Source organism: Passer domesticus, chromosome 24, assembly GCF_036417665.1.
Source record: "Passer domesticus isolate bPasDom1 chromosome 24, bPasDom1.hap1, whole genome shotgun sequence".
In the NCBI taxonomy this organism is placed as follows: Eukaryota; Metazoa; Chordata; class Aves; order Passeriformes; family Passeridae; genus Passer; species Passer domesticus.
In genome coordinates, this window is record NC_087497.1 from 3,935,994 (window position 1) to 3,951,421 (window position 15,428).

The window sequence follows — 15,428 nt, forward strand, 5'->3', positions numbered from 1 at the left end:
GACACTATTATTGCACAGTGTTTTACTGCTAAATGATTTTAAGACTGGCCTTATAGATCTTTCTCCATTAATCAATAAGATAAAATACTAATTACAACAGGAGGGGGTTCGAGTGAATGTGGAGCTGCTCGTGGAGGAACAGCAATGTGTTAAATTATGGGCAGTTCATGGAGAGCAAATATGCTGGGAAAGCCTTAATCTGAATTATGTCACTTTACTCACACTTTATACAGTCCTGGAGTTACATAAAGGATACTCCAACAGCCGCTGCTTTCTCAAAGATTTGGTACCTCATGCTTTTCATATCCATACATAGATTTTTATATTATTTCTGTGAACTGACAGCGCACAAAGAACTTGAATTTATCAACTTCCCATAGCATAAGTGTAAGAAACGCACAGCTTTATCCCTGCACCACCCCAAAAACCACCATCGTTCAACAGCTCCTGGCTCATGGGAATCCTGAGCAGCAACACAAAGGAGTCACATCTAATCAAGACTTAAATACTAAAAGTTATTCAAGCACTATATAAGTAAATTTAATAAAAACCGAACACGGCAGAATGAAACATAATTTTTTTTTTTCTTATTTGGCCAGCTGCTAAATTTCAAGATAGGTTTTATTTCAGGCAAATGCAGGATCTGGTGTTTAAAAATTAAATTCTCCCTCTGCGTGAGGCAGTGCCTCGTTAACGGGTGACCTACTTCGCCGGCAGCCCCGCATTGTTTCGCTCTCCGCTCCCCATTGATCACATTTTTGCTGCAAGCACAATCTTCAAGACCTTCCTCCTGGGTTCACATTTAACTCATCTCCTGCATTTTTCACGGGTTATTCTAAAAGGCACTTTCACACTCTCACCCCACACAGAAACTGATGCCTTTTAGATGCCAATTGAAACGTTCTCCCCGTGCTGTCCCTGTCCTATTATGCCTAATCCAGTCCCTTGTTAGAAGTGCATTCAAAGCCATTTATGAGGCAGGAATACATAAAGATCAGTTCATCAAACCGGATGCTTGGAATTTACAGACACTTAAACATTGTACTTTCTATCAAAACCTGTCACATAATTAAACATGCACATCTGAGGTGGAACGAGCTCCGTGGCAGCGTTTTAATTCATTATCTCCACAGATCCTGGCACTTCCTGAGCACTTGAAGGTGTATTTGCCTTCATATCAGATTGCCCACATCAAACAAGGCAACGAGGAGAGCTGGAGGAACTGGGGAAAAATCCTCTTTAACAAGCTTTCCTCCCAGCCAGTCAGAACATCAGCACCAGGGAATAATCCTGTATGGGAATATTTTCCCCTGGACAGAGAGCATGGAGCTGGTATGGGGTGGGGGGTGTTCATGCTACAATGCTAATTTTAAAAAAGAAAAAAAAAAAGAAAGAAACAAAACTAGACAAAAAACCAAATAAATTCATTTTAATACCTATTTGGTTGCTTTATGAAAAGTTCAATGGTGAGATTATTCTGAAAGCAAACAAACACAACCCAGGAACTACCAAATGTCCGTTCTTCCAGGAACTGCCCCATCCCTACGAGTGTCCAAGGCCAGGTTGGAGGGGGCTCTCAGCAACCTGTTCTAGTGGAAGGTGTCCCTGGCCACATCAGGGGGGTGGAATTGCATGATCTTTAATTTCCTTCCAAGCCAAGCCATTCCACAATTCAGTGATTCCACTGAATGTCCAGCTTTTCACTCTTCCAGGAGGTCAGGAGCAAGGTAGGACTCCACAGCCCCACTGAGACTGCCCAAAATTGAGCTGGGAGATACCCCAAACACCAAACCCTGTTGGTGTTTGCAATTCCAGCTTTAACTTCAAAGAGATCATTTCCTCCAGATCCTGCAGTGAAGAGGGATGTGTTGCTTTCTCTTTTACTCCATCAACAGTCCCTTAGTACAGTCTATTGACAAATGAGACTTGGAACATTTCTCTGAGATTCCTCTGAAAACCATTCCTGGTGATCTTTCTGAGCCACAATTAGGGTGAAGGCCAGCACTGCAGCCATCACAGGGCCATTCCATCTGCTAAATGCCACTTTCTTAAATTTTTCTAATGACCTTTTTATGTCTTTCTACCTTTCTACTTTGTCTCCTTGGTATTTCAACAAGATGCCCAGAGTCTCTTAGGAGAAAAGAGAACTGAATACTTATTCTGTAGCACTTCAGAGAAGTGGTCTCCAGAACCCCTCACCTCTACACCTCTGGAGACAGAGCTAAATGTCACCAAGGAATCTCTCATCTCTTGAGGCAAATTAAACAGAGGTTGCACGTTTGACAGCTGCCATTCAAACTTCCAAGGGATCTTTTCTCCCCAGCTTCATCTGACAGTTTGTACTCTGCTGAGCTCCCCACAGGTCAATGCCACCCGCTGCTGTGGCACCAACAGCCTTGGAGAGGAAAGGTCCCAAATCCTAAAGGAATGTCACAGTCATGCCAGAGGCAGGGCTGAGGGAAGGACACCCTGGACCTGCTGCCCAGTTCATCAGGTCATACGTGCTGATTCTTGTGCAAAATTCTGTTTCCATTGCCACACTATAAACTTTGCTTCTCTTAAATGTTCATTTCCAAAAAAAATCACTCTCCAAAGCCACTGTAAAACCCATCCTTTTAATTGCTATTTACAGCTTCCTAACTTTGGTGTTAAGAGCGTTGTTTAACACTTACTGAGTTCTTTTTCCTTAATTTTTTACAGGAGTGACTGCAAGGCAGAACAAGAGACACCCTCTCCCCCACTGAATGTGTCCTGTCCACGCTGAACTGTGCCTGCTCTTACCAAAGGAAGTTACTTCACACTTAAAGCCCTTGAAATTCAGGAAGCTCAGCCCCGAGGGGTGACACTGCGGGCTTTTTCCTGCTTGACTTTTGTGCAAGACAGCACCGAGAACGTGCAGCTCCTCCAGTAAAAGGAAGGAGCTTCATCTCGTGCCCACATTTACTCTGGAACAGAAGTTACACTTAGCACCTGATTGGCACTAATTGGTAGGGCCTTGCTGTCCTGCCTACTGTCATTAGGAATTATCCGTGTCCTGAATAAAGTGATTGAATTTGCCATGCTCTGTCCCACTTCTGCAATGCATCTTCATCTTTTTTGCATTCATTTCCAAAAATTAATTTAAAGAGAAATTATGAAACAGAGCTCATACCACATTCCTCGTGTCATTCCTGTGTGTCCTTACAGATCTGTTGAAATAATACCAGCAGAGGTTTTTAACCAGCTGGTTGGTAGCACCTCTGAAAAGTTAATGCCCACTGAAGATGTTAAGTGGTGTGACTGAGACTGGAAGCTGCAGGAGAATTTTCTCTGAGCTCTGTGCTTGTCCTTGAAAACAATTTCTGTTAGGGACATTCTGTGCCTGCTAGTATACAAACCAAATTCATATATTTGCAAATGATGCAAAGGTTTCTTCTGGTGATTACTCCATCCTAGGAGTGTCCTTGGCAATCTCCCCTTGCAGAATATATAGCTCAGCCTGCAAGTGCCAGGGTGACAAAGCTGGAGCTCACACTAATGTGGCAGATCAATCACTTGACTGAAAGATACACAGACACAGAAAAGGTGGTTTATATCTGTCATATTCAAGGGTAAACTTGCAGCACTTGAGAAGACTGCTCAGATAACTCTGCACAGCAGACAGTGTTGCTGGCCTCGGTGTCTAATCAAAAGAAAAATATGTTGTCTGTTTAACAATACCAACAGTTTTGAGACTCCTCAGAGCAGTTAACCCATGGGCAGTGATCAAAGGCATTCGAGAACTAACTCAGATGATTGAAACCCCACGATGTAAATTTTAGTCATTGAAAAGTCAAGCTGAGCCATCAAACAAAAAATAGTGTCTCTATCCTAGCATATCAGGGAATAGACATTGTACTTTGCAGGTGATAAACTACTGGAGAGCACAAGCTTCCAAGCAGGAGGAACCTTCAGGCTTTATCCTACAGCCTGCATACATCAATGGGAAAGTTCAGACAAACTTTATTTTAGGGTGATCAGAGTTGAAGGTCACGCTGCATATCACCACGATGAAAAATTCTTATTTCTCCTGGAAAGTTCCCAAATCACATCTTGTGAGTGATGCTGCAATTGTCTACCCTGAAATAAAGACACAACACAGGGTGTGAAATGGCTGATATGAGCACCCATCTCTACCAGCAAGGACTAAGAACCTGTTGGACAGAAACCAATGGAAATGGCTCCATCAGCATCTTTCTTTCAAGCAAAAGATGATTTAAATGGTAGCATTAACAGAAATTCTCTTTGTAGGGATATTTCTTTTTTTTTTTTTTTTTTTCCCAAACTTCAGGCCATTTGCAGTTTCAGCAGCAGAGACAAGAGAGACAGAGCTGGGTGGCTCCTTGCAGGGCTCTCTGTATTATTTTTTTTCTGCTAAGGGAACAAGGGAACAAGATAACACTGCCTCATGGGAGTCTGTTTTCATTCCCTCTTCCTGCAGTAACCCCTTCATTTCCTGGCCTGTTTCTGCCACATCTAGCAGAGTGCAGATGTCAAATTCTTGTTGCAACCAGTTCCTTGAGTAAGAGCCAGGAGAGAAATGAGAGAGAGCAGCAATACTACAGCATGGAAGCATTTAGCTTGTGCTCTGAGCTTCCAGCAAACACCAGAGAACCTGCAGGGGACAGGAGGGATGGGGACAAGGTAAGGAGGGATGTGGGATGGAGAAAGGAGGGATGTGCGTGGCTCCTACTCCTCTGTTGTTGAAACTCTTTATGACCACTCTGAAATTTAAAGAAGCATTAGAGAAACAGAGAATACTGAGAGTTTTGAGTCCTTTCTTGGTTTGGTGCATATCACAAAAAGAAAAAGACAATTTGCAGCTGTTAAATTCCACTGCAATTTGCCACCTTTACTATTCATTATTTAATAAAGCTTTTTGCTTTATTAAGAAGGACCAGCTGATACCCCAGTGGTGGAACATGACCTACTGGACATGGGATTAGGTTCTACTTGAGTTAATTTTGGGTTAAAACTATTAAAACTATTCCATTTAAAACTATGTCTCTTAAGAAGCCCATGTTGCAGTTCTGGCATCAGTGTAAAAAACATTAATTTACATCAAACCCTCCTCATACCTCAGGGAAAGTCCAGATTTTTGGGGGGTCTGCACAGATTAGCAGGATGTGGAGTGCTAGGTTAGATCTTCCAGTTCTGACCAGTGGGAAAGTCTTCAAACTGGGAAGGCACAGCAGGCAATGACTGCTCTAGATAACAAGAAGGACAGACAGACAAATTAAAATCTTGCAGGATCAATAACTTTTCACAGATTAATTAATTAAAACACCCACATTAATTGATCTGGTTTCACACATGCACATGCTGTAACACAAAAAATCACTTCGAGAGCAAATAGTCAAATAAAAACCTTAAAAACCTCTTCCAGTATCTGTATTTTTCTTTGTTATAGTGACCTCCAGAGGTACCAGGTAACAACTGAACTTCCCAAGTCGGAAACGAGAGTTCACTCCCCCGATCTCATCACTGCAGCTCTGGGCTGTAGGAGGTAATGGATTTTATATGCGAAGTTCAAGATGGAAATTCCTTTGGGGAGTGGGCAGAGAGAACCATCTGCCTGCAATTCGTGCAATTCGTGCTGGTTTTAATCAATACCTGAGGGTTTTTCCCTGAGGGCTCACAGAGCATCACTCATCCTGCCCATGGCCAGTGACCCTGCTCCCCTCGCTGCATCAGTGCCCTGTGAGCCATTTCCTCTGCTCCTCACATAAATCTGGGTAATGCCACAATCCCAGTTCTGTCATTCCATTTTGGAAGCCTTCTCCACGGCCTCAGGTCAAATGTAGTGTTCTCTTGAGGGTCTGTGCCTGAAAACACTGAAAGTCTGGAATTCTCTGCATCCAGGGTTCCAACATCTGGGCTGTGTCATCACATTTCTCTCCAGCCTGGTTCTTGACCAGCTTCACAGGCAGGTTCTGAGCAGGCTGCCAGCCCAACCTCTGAGTGTGATGGACAGATTTGTACGAGACAGCAACAACAGAGTGGGCCCTATCTCCATGTCACCCTCCCAGCCAAGACCCTTTTCTGACAGCTCTGCACAAAACACTGCGGTGTTTTAGGACAAACTCCCAGACCCCACAAGGGATGAAGTTATCTGTGAGGCTTTCCTCCTGTCAAGGAGCTGACCCCATCAGTGCCTTCACCACTGTCGCTTCCAGCCAGGGGAGTGATGCTCCAGTGGATGCACAGACAGGATAACAACACGAGGGATCCTCACCCAGCTCCTCCCACAGCTCCTCACAGTTCCATCCATGTTAGCTGAATGGCATTAACAGCCTCCGTGGGCAGGAGAATATGGCACGCTGGATTTGGGTGCACTTACTAACCCAGTTTTATTTCCTAATCTAATTCCCCATCCAGGATGGTGTTTACGCAAAAACTCATTAAATCCTCCATAACTGCATTACTTTATTCCAGTTTAAATTGCAGACATAGCTTGGTTTTATGCAAACAAATACTTTCTGAGTTACTTTGAGCTCCCAAGTACACTAATTAAATCTGTCACATGCACAGTGGAACTTTAAATTATATTTGCTCGATCCTTTAGCAGTAAATGGTGCCTTGAACTGAGTATACAATGAATGAAATCACATTCCTTGGTCTGTTCAGGGGAAAGGAAGTGGGAATTCTGAATCATCTTCGATTCAATTCTCTGCTGGTTTTTTTTCTGAATCAAAGTCAACGTGCTGGATGAGCACTACCCAGGCTGAGTGTTTGCAGAGAATGTTCTACTTCATGTGGGCACTCCAGAGCATGTTGGGAACAGGTTGAGGCTGGGAAGGACAGAAATTGTGCAGGACATGCTTTGTCTTCTCCTGCTCAAGGCGGGCAAAGGGCTCAGCGATGCCACTTCTCCAAAATCCATGCAGTCCTGTTCCACATGCTTCAGCTGACTGAAAAGCTACATCGTGGTGGATTTTGTCTCAGAGACTACAAAATCACGGAATCAAAGAACCATTTAGGTTGGAAAAGACCTCTGAGATCATCTCGTCCAAATTTTGTTGGAATTTTATTGGACATGGACAAAAACAAGAGAAGTGGAACAGAGGCAGAGTGAGGTAATGCAGCCCCTGAGCTCACCCCACCAGGCTGTGACACCTGCCCCTGCAGCATCAGCACCTGGGACACTCACAGATCCTCCTCTGGGATTGATCCCACTCCCTGCCAGCCTGGCTGAGCATGGGAGACTCAGGGGACAGGGAGTTCCTTGGTTGTAGGGTTAATTCACTCTGTGAGTGTACCCTCAGGGGAGGAGCTCACCAGGGAACCCCACCAGGTACCTGCCCTGCCTCCAAACCCTGCAGCCCCAGGAAGAACCATCCCACAGCAGCCTTTCCTCTGCATGTAGAAGCTCTCACTCACTCTAAACACTTTATTAGTGTTTGGGGAATAGCAGTGCATTGGAGTTAAAGTGGTGGCTGAGTGGGAAAACACTGCCCATTTCTTAGCTTTAATAGTAAGAGTGGCTGGGAATGGTCTTTAGCTCTATTACAGTAACATGCATTGTGTTTACCATGGGCAGGCATATTCCTGATTACCCCGTGTTTCTGGGAGGCCAGCATGCATAATTCATGGGGGAGACTGACTCAGGACAGAAATATCCCTTCTGTTTTTCACTGAGCTGCAAAAGACTTTTCCCTCCTGGTGCTTGTTCTGCTCTTTAAACCAAACCCCTCACACGCTTCGCTGTGTGTTCTCTGCAAAGCACTTGGCACGGCTTGCTCAAAATAAATAATAAATACCAGTACTCATGTTGGACAGGACCTCCCTCCCTCCTCTTTTGTCTTCCCCACCGTTATCTCCTCCTGGCAGGGAGCAGCCGAGGCCACACTCAGACTTTCTCCCTTCCTCTGCCTCCTCCTTCCTAGCCTGAGCTCAAGGGCCATCCCCACCCTGGAGGTGGGCAAGCAGGAGAGATGTGAAACAGCAACACTGAGTTTGCTTCAAGGTCCTCAAAGAAGGTGCAAGAGGCACAACCAGGCCTTAACTTCTAATTTTTTGGTATTTCCTCCCTCAAAATCCCATTCCTGCACTCAGTGGAACCACAGCAAGGCAGAGCTGGGTCAGGTGTGAACTGCTTGGCTCTTCCTGCTCCAGCAGGGTCCAAGTGATGCCTTGAGAAGGCTGACTTAGAACAGAGACTAGGCAGAGTTAAAGAATAAAGCAGGGATTTATTAAAAGGATCTCCTTTTAATGGAAATGGATGCGCCTTGGGCAGCACAAGAGCCCAGCCAGGGCTGCACCCAAGATGAACCAAAATGGTCACAAAATGCACAACCGCTCATGGGGTCGCTCACTTTGATAAGTTCTGAGTTAATTGTCCAATTACAGCTTTAACCCATCCAGTCCCATCCTGCTTGTTTTTCTCTCTTCGCCCCACGTTCTTTCTGCTCCTGAGCCTGAGATTTGGATCATTTGTCCTTGGTCCCCAGCTGGAGCAGGAATTGTTTTGTCTCCCTGCTCTGTGCAGAGAGCTCACCATCCCCTGATATAAAGCTCAGACCCACACACTAAAGCAGCACAGAATGTGAAAAATGTAAAAGTTAAAACTTAAGGCATCACCAGGGCACCCACAGCTCCTGATTCTTCTCCAGATGAGCAGGGGGAATATTTATTTCCTTGCTGAGGAGCTGATCAATCTCTGCCAGGACTGGTTTCCTTTAATGCATTATCAAAGGTGCTGAAGGATCACAGAATCCCAGACAGGTTTGGGTTGAAAGGACCTTAAATCCATCCCATTCCACCCCTGCCACGGGCAGGGACACTTTCCACTATCCCAGGCTGCTCCAGCCCCATCCAACCTGGCCTGGAACATGTCCAGGGATCCAGGGGCTTCTCTGGGAACCTGAGCCTCCCCACCCTCCCAGGGAAGGATTTCTCCCCCAGCCCAGCTCTCCACACAGCCCTGGGCTCTCCCAGACCCCATTCCTGCTGGAGAGGGCACAGCCTCATCACACAGCAATCCCAAGGAACTGGTGATGCTCAAACACAGCTTTTCCCTCTGGGCCTTAGAACTCCGCAATCCCATATCCAAATAATCCTTTCAGCTCATAACATATTTTTAGACATCCCATTAATATTTAACGAGACAGCCCACAGCAAGTTAGATAGCACAGCAATTAATTTTTAAATGCTGACATTTATTACAGCATGTAAGCGCTACCTAACTTGCTGTGGGCTATCTGGATAAATGTCAGTTAAATATCTAATAATTCCTTACAATTTAATATGAACATTAAAAAAAAAAAAAAAGCCCTGTAATTATCCATTATTTTTAAAGTTTGATCGAGATTTTAATTTGGGTATTTAGGTTTCTCTCTCACCCATCCCTGCTTTAGCCTCTGAGGCGAAGTCCTTTTTGGTAATTAATTTATACATTGATTAATTTAGTTTCATCTAATGTTTAAATCCATGCTTGGAAGGCCGGAGATACAGCAGGGAAAAAACTGATTAATGTTGCAACAGGCTGGCAGGACACCCAGCAGCCTGAGAGATGGACCTGGCATTCCCAAAGGGAAGAGAAGAGAGGAGCAATTAAGAATATGCAGGAATTAGCTTTGGGAACCACCAGGGCGTGCACAGGCTGAGCCTGCCCCACATCCCACCAGCTGCCATTCCAGGTAAATTCCTCACACCTGGATAACAACAGAGGCACTGAGAATTCCTCAACAGCTTTGGCAAGCAAATGAATTCTGAACAAAAGATTTTTGCTTTGACAGAATAATTTAAAGTTATTTTAAATAGAAGGAAGAAAAATTTCAAATTTGTAACTCTGAAAACTTCCCTTCACAGTAGTTCAGGCAGCCTCTTCCCAACCCTGTACAAAGGGGTTTCCCTGTCACAATACAGGAGCAGAAAAGATCATTTCTGCCCAGAAACTCAGCTCAGAAGCAGCATCTTTTCCTCCCGAATAGTTCCCTGATTCCATGAGCACCATGTGCAGCCACTTGCCCCATCCCACTGCTCCCAGAGCCTGATCCTGCCCAGCACCTTGTCCCACCACAGCCCGGGCTGGAAGGAGCCACTGAGGCTCTGTGGGAAATACACTGCTCTAGAAACAGCTCTGCTTGTACCTCATACATTTTCCTGTCATCTTTATTCCCTGGGTATTTTATTACTGAGGGATATTTGCATGAAAATAGAATCTTTGTTTCATAAGAATTCATCTGCTTCAGTAATGCGGTCCTGGAGGAACTGACAATGAATGAACAAGCTGCATTTCTCATGTTCTCACATACACACAAAAAATTGCCAATTATTTAAATTATTGTATCTTTTGGAGGCTTAATTTTCCTCCATGAATTTCCTGTTCAATCAATGCCACAGTAATCCTGAGCTCTGAATGGGAGGAAAGTGCCAAGAGAGGCTGCATGAACCTGACAGGAGATTTTCTAGGAGGTTCTGGGGTTGGGAAATCTCTGTGTTCACATTCTGCACAGCAGCTGTGACAGGACAGGGGTGACAGGAACAGCAGCAGCTTCAATATGGGACATAAAGAAGAGAAATTCAAGGGGCTGAGTTTTCTCTCTGTATCAAAACCTCTGGAAACATCCTTCCCCCCTCCCAAGAGAGGTCTGTGTCCTCAGGGCAATGGGTGTAAATGAGCACATTCCAGTTTTTCATAAAAATAGATTACTTTGGGGAGGCTGCCCGTAACAACACACTTCTCACATGCTTCAGTTCGCAGGTTTTAATCAAAATTTTCTTTGAGATGCTTCCCAAAACCTTCACAGAAATATTGTGTTTTCCAAAGGCTGCAGGAAGAACACTTGTAATTGGAAAAAAAGCAATACCAGCTTAGGAAATGAACCTGGTAAAATTCCCAATTAAAATTTGTTTTAAAAACCAAACAAAACTTTATAGAGAAGAAACCAACTTTCACAGCAAAGGGGAAGGTTCAGATTCACTAAAAACAACTTATCAGAAGGAGTTTCCCTGTCACCTTGGTTTGCCATCCCTTCTCAAGGACATATGAGGGAGGATTTAACCAGCACCATGGGGCTTTACAGCCACAGGACCATTCCCATTAATTGTTCTTCCAGGAATCAGAATAAATAAGATGAAAAGCTCAGTCTGTGATGCTTCTGAACAGGCACTCTGTTCCCTTACCCTTATTTAACTGGAACAAATGTACCCATTTAGATCTACACATCTTCCAAATTTCCAGTGTCTCCTGCAATTCACACCAATCTTTTATCACCTGATAAACAATCAGGTTCTTTACCTGCCTAATCCTGCCTCACTTGCTCCCAGGCTCTCCAGCTCCTGAGCCATCCAGCTTGTGCACATGTTCATTAGCTCCATCCATTTCAGCTGTACCACCCAATGGAGCTGAAAAAGCTTCAGAGTGTTCCCTCCCAGGGCAGGCTGTGAGGAAGGAACCTGCAGAATTCCCTGCTACAGACACAGCTCACCAGGGACATGGGGTAGTGACATCTCATTTCCCTGGATGAGGCTGCAAATTCTGGGCTTTACTGTTCAGATTTCCCTTTCTTCTTGTGTTGGCTGGGAGGTTTCAGTTCTCCTGATTTGAAAGAAAACCAAGTAGATGGAAACAGGAGCAAAAAGAATTAATCCAAAAACACTGACTAAAACCAGTTTCGCAGTTGTGGTGTAATGCAGGCTTGAAGGCAGCAATAATGAAGATATTAAGTATACAATGCTGGAGTATAAAATTTCAGTAGCTAAATATCAGCTCCTGTTATCATTCCTTCCAGTTGCCCAAAATATGTCTGTGGCCTGTTTCACTTGCAAATGTACAATTATGCATATCCAGGAAGAATTTCTTCATGGAAAGGGTGGTGAGACAGTGGAACGGGCTGCTCAGGGTGGAGTCCCCACTCTTGGAGGTGTCCAAGGAAGGGCTGAATGTGACACTCAGTGCCCTGGGCTGGGGACAAGGTGGGAATCAGCCACAGATTGGACTCAATGACCTCGGAGACCTTTTTCAACCGCAACAATTCTGTTATTTTCTGCATTAAAAAAATAAATAAATAAACCATGCACAGCCACTGGCATGGACAGAGCATTTGGCTGTTGGTTACCAAGAGGGCAGAGCCAAAATCAGCAGCTCCATTGGAGCTGGGGGGGCTGCAGAAGTTCCTGCCACAATGACATTGCATCCCCTCACCAGGACACTGCTGAGGGGCTGAAATGCAGTAAGGACAATGGCAGGGCTCATCTGATCCCACTGGTGCCTTTTCTGGGGATACTTAAAACAGAGGCCAGACAAAATTAAGGGAAAAAAAAGCAGTTATATTTATTGAAGGGCCTGGGCAGACAAAGCCCCCCAGCGGCTGCGCCCAAAATGGACAACGGGTCATGTTTACATATTCTTATAAGTTTGGGCCATTTGCATACTGGGGGTTCATCTTCCAATACAGGTTCAGGTAATAAAGTCATTTACCACAGGTTTTCTCCCCCTAGCTCACTTTTGTTTCCATCTCTCAGGCCTGAGGCAGTGAGGCCAGGCCTAGATTCCCAGGCCTGGAGAGGAATTGTTGTGTCTGCCCAAAATGGGGAAGCAGCAGCTCACACTATGAATGGAGTTTGGAGTCATGCACTAAAGAATTCCGGGATAACACGTTTATGAATATAAAAGCTGAAATCTTGAGGCATCAGTCCGAATTCCACCCTGCAGGGCCCGGGCTGACTCCCGGCTGCCTCCCTGTGATCTCCCTGATTTCCCTCCGGCCCGCCCTGCTCGCAGGGCCGTGATGAACCAGCAGCAGGCTTAACCTTTTCCAAAGGGCATCCCCCTCATCATGCACCATTTCCAGCACTTCACAGAGCACGTCCCAGGGGGCTGGGAGACGAGGCTGTGCGAGCAATAACCTTTGAAAGCCTCTGAGTCTGTCGGGCCCACAAATTACTAAATTAATGGTCTGCCTTACCTTTGGAAAAGGCAAACAGAGGCAGCAAGGAATGTGAGCAGTCAGCTTAAAGGGAATGAGAGCCATTTCATGCATCTCTCCTGTCACTGGACTGTTTAATTTCAGCAAAGGATTCACTGAACTCTGATGAAGAGCAGCAGCTGCCCTGGGATTTGTAAAATGGATCTGACACAGGAAAACATGTTTCCTGCCGTAATCCAGATTAATCACCCTGTCCATGTCTCAGGTCCCCTCTGCCACTTGCTGACAGACTCCACAGCTCTGCAGCTGCTGCTGCCTCCTCCTGGGAGAGCCTCCCTCTTACTCCAGAGGGGACCAGTAACAATGGGGAGATGTTGGTATGCACTGAAAGCCTTAATAATGAAACTCCAGCCTAAGAGAAATTACTGCATGTGCTGCCACATCCTGCACATGCTCACCCACTGCCTTTGGGAAACAAGGAACATGCGGAGTAGGAAGAGGAAACAGTCTGGAGTGTCTGTGTCTTGCTTCAAGGTCCTCAAAGAGGGTGCAACAGGCACAACCAAGCCTTAACTTCTAATTTTTTGATATTTCCTCCCTCAGAATCCCATTCCTGCACTCAGTGGAACCACAGCAAGGCAGAACCGGGTCAGGTGTGAACTGATCCTTGGAGCAGGCAGAGCATGACCAGGAAAATCCTCCTTCCACCTCAGCCACCCAGAGAGGAAAACCCCAGGGGTTTTTCCTTATTTATCAAGGAATCCCAGGGGACAATCACCCCCAGCCAGTAATGCTTCAGCAGAGCATGGGCTGCAGGCACAGGAGGAAATGGCTCCAAGCTGTGCCAGGAGGGGTTTAGATGAGATATTAGACAACATTTTTTTTCACAGAAAGGGTCATAAAACATTGGCACAGGCTGCCCAGGGCATTGGTAGAGTCTCCATCTTGGGAAGTGTTCAAAAAACATGTGGCTATGTCACTTGAGGACATGGTTTCGTGGTAAATATGTGTTGATAGTTGGATTTGATGTCTCAAAGGTCTTTTCCAGGATTCTGTGATTCTACCTCTGCATGTTCACTGACAGACTCGTCTGCTGCCAGCCCAGTTTTGGGAACATGTTAAAAAGCTTCATGGTGGCACAGGGTAAGAGAATAAGCACAGTTCAAGGTATTTCTTCTTGTTTTCAAGTTGTTCTGTTATTTTCAGTGATTCTGAAGGCCGCCCACATCACCTGGTTCAAAGGAAACCTGTCCCTCTCCACTGCCTGTGATGGTAATTCATCAGCACATCCCTCCAAAGGAAACACAGCACTGTGGGAATGGATAAATACACGAACATCTGAAAAATGTATGTTGTAACTCACCAACAGATTCAAATCATCGCCGGGAGCCTCTTGGTTCCGACAGTGCTTCCCTAAGGCTGTTCAATTCTACAACCCTAAAATCCTGAGCTTGAGTCTCTGTGGGGCACAGGAAGGGGCCAGAGCTGCAATTTAAACACTGCACATGCACAGTGTGGCTCCAGGATGAATTCTGAAGGTGAGGACAGGACAGGAGCCGTGGCACTGATGGCAGAGCTACGTGGGAGGGACTGTCACATCACCTGGCACCGCAGTGACGGGTACAACCAGCTCCTCCAGGGCTCTCCAGAGCAGCTGCTGGCAACTGAGCCCCATGAAATATTCACTAGAGTCTTACAGTCAAAGAGCAGGCAGTGGAAAGCCGATATAAACAGCAAAGAGAGGAAAAGTATCTTTAAAGAATATATTTTTAGGAAGTATTTTGGGACTTGTGGAAGTTTTGGAGTTTTCTCAGGGGAAAGTGCAAACACGGGTACTTGTGAGCAGCTCATGTGAGTTGCTTGGCCGTTCCAGATTCCCTGAGTGATGGACCTGGTGCCATATTTGGGGGATTTTTTCCCAGATGCACTTTATCCTACCCTTGTCCCCAGTCTGGGGCACAACTGAGTGCCAAGGCTCTTCTCACACCAGACACAGGAAACTCTTTGGTTTTAAAGGAAACTTTCTCTGCCCAAATCCAATGCCAGTCCTTCCCTGCACCTGATTAATTGTGCTGATCACTTCACCTGGTGCTAATCAGAGCAGTGAAATGTTCCTCATTGTTAAACAGAGTGATTAATTACCAGGATTGCCAGGGAAGTCTGCCACCAGCAGCATAAATTCACAGAGCGTGTTTGGAAGCATTTGCCAGTGGCAGAGCCTGAGGAGTAAAATATTGCCTGGTTATTTGTCTTCCCCCACCACATGGCAAGAGCAGCAGCCACTGGAGAGGGAGCTCAGGCCTTTGTTGATTTAAATTCTTGTGAAACCAGCAGTATAACACAAGGATTTATTTTGATATATTTGATTCAATGAGAAGATGCCAAAAGCTGTCCCCGAGGCTGCTGTGACCTGTGGTGACTCCTCAGGCCCAGCACACTCAGGCTCCAGCACTCCCACTCAGAGCACCCAAATGTGCAATAAATTTGAAATTCAAGTAAGGCTCAAAGTGCAACTCAGAGGGCAACTACAAAACAATC

The 15,428-nt window shown here is 45.4% G+C and overlaps 1 long non-coding RNA gene across 8 annotated transcripts in view; it reads right to left on the reverse strand.

Annotated features, from left to right (window-relative positions):
• Positions 1-3,961: 3,961 nt before the first annotated feature.
• LOC135285778 (uncharacterized) overlaps positions 3,962-15,428 on the reverse strand; it is a 36,489-nt gene continuing 25,022 nt past the window's right edge. For 6 of the 8 annotated variants that reach the window (XR_010350475.1, XR_010350471.1, XR_010350472.1 and 3 more), the window contains 2 exons: positions 5,097-5,225; positions 3,962-4,098 (listed from right to left, as the gene is read on the reverse strand). This is a non-coding gene — a long non-coding RNA (uncharacterized LOC135285778). The other 2 variants (XR_010350478.1, XR_010350473.1) reach the window with 2 other exon arrangements.